This window comes from Triplophysa rosa, linkage group LG12 (assembly GCF_024868665.1).
Source record: "Triplophysa rosa linkage group LG12, Trosa_1v2, whole genome shotgun sequence".
In the NCBI taxonomy this organism is placed as follows: Eukaryota; Metazoa; Chordata; class Actinopteri; order Cypriniformes; family Nemacheilidae; genus Triplophysa; species Triplophysa rosa.
Window position 1 is genome coordinate 2,402,411 of NC_079901.1, and position 4,302 is coordinate 2,406,712.

At 37.0% G+C, this 4,302-nt stretch overlaps 1 long non-coding RNA gene across 2 annotated transcripts; it reads right to left on the bottom strand.

The window, feature by feature from the left end:
• Positions 1 to 72: 72 nt before the first annotated feature.
• On the bottom strand, positions 73 to 2,362 carry LOC130562506 (uncharacterized). Of its 2 annotated transcripts, XR_008963974.1 has the most exons (4): positions 1,812 to 2,362; positions 782 to 833; positions 539 to 624; positions 73 to 365 (listed from the first exon to the last, which is right to left on the bottom strand). It is a non-coding gene; the product is annotated as an uncharacterized LOC130562506 (long non-coding RNA). The 2 variants fall into 2 exon arrangements; XR_008963973.1 differs by having other exon boundaries at positions 73 to 624.
• Between the last annotated feature and the right edge of the window lie 1,940 nt (positions 2,363 to 4,302).

Here is a 4,302-nt window from a genome sequence, read left to right on the forward strand (position 1 = left end):
GTGAGAGTGTAGTGTAGTGTGTGGGTGTGTGAGGTGGGAGTGTAGTGTAGTGGTGGGGGGGGGTAGAGTGTAGTGTGTGGGTGTGTGAGAGTGTAGTGTAGTGTGTGGGTGTGTGAGAGTGTAGTGTAGTGTGTGGGTGTGTGAGAGTGTAGTGTGTGGGTGTGTGAAAGTGTAGTGTGTGGGTGTGTGAGAGTGTAGTGTAGTGTGTGGGTGTGTGAGAGTGTAGTGTAGTGTGTGGGTGTATACATGGGTATTTAAAGAAACTGTAGTGGGAAAGTACAAACTTACCGAGCATAATGAGTCTGGGTGTCTCTGGTATCTGGTATGACCTGCTGTGCCTCCACATCTGCCTGGGTTGCAGTGACCTGTAACATAGTAAAACAACATGAAGCAATACTCAAAACTTGAAGTAACTACAGAAAACATGATGGCATCAGGGTCCAGTTCTTCAATCTAAAAATTAAAGGTAACTGCAAATGTTCTCATGGTGCTGCAGGCAAAACAAACAATGAATGTTTTGAGATAAAACAATACTTACATCAGTTAAGATGAACAGGGAGTCCATCGCCTCTCTGAAGAAGGCCATCAAGAGCAGGATGACTGAAGTCGCCATTAAGTCTTGATCTAAATTGATTGATTTAAAAGTGTATTGCCAAATGTTAAAATGTATTAACATCCTATGTTAACAAATAGAACCTTATTGTAAGTGTTACTAAAAAGTCAGTAGTAAAACCAAAAACAAATTTGAATAAAAAGTTGTATTATTATGGTCAATACTTACAGAAAACCCATAAACCCAGGGTGCAAAAAGGGACCAAACTGTCACGCTAGAGCTGAAAGGAAAAAAATGTTACTTGCTAAAATTTTGAAACCATTCTGTTTATTATATACCTTTAAGATAGCCAAGCAAAAATGTAGCAAAATTATCATTTAAATGTTATGCATTAAAATTAAGAGTTTAGATATTTGGGATTGCATTTTCGGTTACACACCGAAATAGTATGGGTGTAGCAAAATTCAATGTGGTTTTGAAAATGCTTTTTCAAGCTGATTTTCAAGCTCTCTCCGACGTACAGCGTCATTACGTAAAGGCGGAGCCAGCATCGCTCCTTACCAAAGTACGTGCATTGATTTGAGGCGTTGGAAACTTGTTGTAAGTGTTGGAAGCAATATTGCTACAAATATGCTACCACACAATACTTATTGGCCAACTGAATGTAAAACACTCTAAAGAACATCATCTCTGCTTTTGCTGATATTCCGTAATAAGTAAACAGTAATAACACCGCGAACCCATTTATTCACCTGTTAGTGTATGAAAACATCAGTAATCTGTATAGATCGCACTCATCGCAGTTAAATATTACGTTTCATTTCGTGTGGAGCAGTTTGGTGCTGTGTGGGCTAACGTTACTTTACAGTGCCTTTGTTATTTCACATGAGATTTATTTGGGCCGAGTGAGAGCGTGAGATATAGAACCTGAAAGCGTGTCAAGTCTGGTCTATTTACAGACAAACTATGTTGATGTTCATATATCCGAACAGTATTTTTACATTTAAAAGAAGACGCAAATACCGATTAGTGATTGATATGAAAATGTTGTTTTAGCACGTGCACAGCTAATTCACGAGTTAGCCTGTCATACGGTCGAACTGAATACTGCTGCTGCTCCTCCCTGCCCCTAACTGAACAGAGGAAAGCCAAGATAAGCGATCCTAAACTAGGACAGCAATACCGCACTCGCGAGGAGTCTTAGTTCAATTGGTTAACGGGAGTTTATCTATTGCCAAATACAAGTCATTTTACCTACCATGCCATTGTAAACGAACTTAAACAATTCCACAGAAAATAAATTCACCAAAACCCTCATGATTAATTAAGTGGGATGTGTAAATCGGGTTTAAGCAGTGGGTAACAGTTAGACATCTAACGTAGTTTAATTTCTGAGGGAGACTGCAACGTTTGTTGGCGACCTTTTCTCTCATTCCACGTTTAAAACAACATTGTGACAAACTGTTGTGCAAAATACTAAAACTAAATAATAGCTTTGCATGAAACATAAATAAACCAAACTGCAAACTTACCGAACTGCCAGAAATCGAATCGAATATCCTCCTCCAGCTGCAGCCAGGAGTTGTGCTCTGTGTGATTTGACGTGATTTGACGTTGTGGCGCACTTTCGCTACACCAATCCTGTATTATTGACTAACACATTACAGCAAGGCTACAGCTAGGTTACAGCGAGACCAAAATATACTGTAGAAGTTTCCCGCTCAATCAAAATTACCCATAATGCATTATGAACTGCAGTATTTTACTGTAATATACACATGCAGTATTGTACTGTGGATTTTTACAGTAATGTGCTGCTAAATTACAGCGACATCTGACAGTGTTATCAATTTTTTGCTGTACCAAGTTATCTAAACAAGAACTATCTTTTGACAATACAGTGAATATCTCTGCATTACTACCACCCTTATGTTTCATGTCCGTGGAAAATCACTAAAGAGTAACAGAAACGAGCCAGAGGTGTAAAGAGTACCTGAAAACCATACTTAAGTAAAAGTACAGATACCTTGCAGTGAAAATTACTCCATTACAAGTTACAAGTCACCAATTCCAAAACGACTTAGTAAAAGTCTTTGAGTATCTGATTTTAACAGTACTTGAGTATTTTACTCATACTGAATGTAGGCTCAAAGCAGCACTAGTCCTCAACACTTAAGAGACACTCAGTGAAAAACTAGAAACAGTTGATTTGTGAGGTGAGCAATCGCATTTATTTTCTTAAATCATAATAAGACTGAACACCTCAAAATTGCAACAAATCATGGTCGACACCATAACCTACGTCATTACAAACACCCTAAGTCTCATTTAAGCTCAAGTGCTCATAAGTAAACCAAAGTCCTTCAAAAAGGTCTCTTCAATATAACAGATAAATAAAATAATGTTAAGTAGAATTAAAAAGTCAAAGCCTTTTTGCACTGGACATGCTGGTTTGGGCCTCATGCCAGCTGCAGTCATGTCCTCATTTCACATACACTGTTAGCCCTTACCTGCCATTTCTACAGTAATATACTGTATTGGCAACACTGTTGCCGCTAGTTACTGTAGGTGTTTTACAGTAAACTACTGCAATGGCTGTTTGAAGATACATTATTAAAGAATCTATTAACGCACTTAAGTCACACAGTCTTAGATGAACAAGTGTAAATAACAGATGAACACAATAAATCTGTCAAGATTTCACCAGAGGAGAATTAAACACAAACATCAATAACATCTTCACATATTACAGACACCACTTTCACTTTATTTCTGTCATCTGTGTAAGATCTTATTGAGATTTAACTCTAGTTCATAGTGGTTCAATTATGTTTTAAGTCACCATTATGGCGATCAGTGTTTGCTTTGGTTGGACTCTTTGACTTTCTTGTAGCTTTAAAATGTACACTTATACAATAACACTGAAAGGGACTTTACAGGAACCGCAACTTTATGTTTGCTTAGTAACTGAAGATACATCTGAAAGAATTCAATCATTAAATAATAATAATATAGCATTTAAGATTTATTAAGATATGTTTGGTAAAGTGATTACATGTTATAATGGAAAGATCTCTGTCAGAAAATCTTTCTTTGCAATTGAGACACAGTTAGACACTTGACATACAAACCTCATCAATGGTGACAAACAATCATGAATGAGTTTTGTACTATGTACCCAGCATGCATTGCAGCATGAAGCTGTTCAGTTGATTGTCACCATTGTTGAGATTCATATGTGGATTGTTCATTTCTCTGTGTCCGACTCATTCTATAGGTTAATATTTTGTCTATATAGTGTGAGAGCACTTTTGAAAATTGAAATACTATACATTCTTTTTACTGGTTTACATCACTTCATGGCAATAGTCCCACCATATGGTCAAATTTTGAGCAAACATGTTTAGAGCACATTTAGGAAGAGTTAGTTTTAAAAATAAGAGCTTTTGTAGATGTGTGACCTACAGTAACTAGCTGGCAACAGTGTTGCCAATATATTACTGTAGAAATAGCGGGTAAGGGCTAACCGTGTATAAACCGCCAGCGATTGACATCTACCTGATACTGCACTCATATTCATATAAAGAAGCCATGTTGACAAGTTTTTGTAAGTTATGGCAAAATCCACAAGATTGTAGTACCTTCATTGCCCTGTAAATGGCAATATTAATTATAAGATAGGTGCATGCAAAATGTAATGTGTAATTGCATTAGTCATTACAAATGTAGTGGAGTAAAGAGTACATATA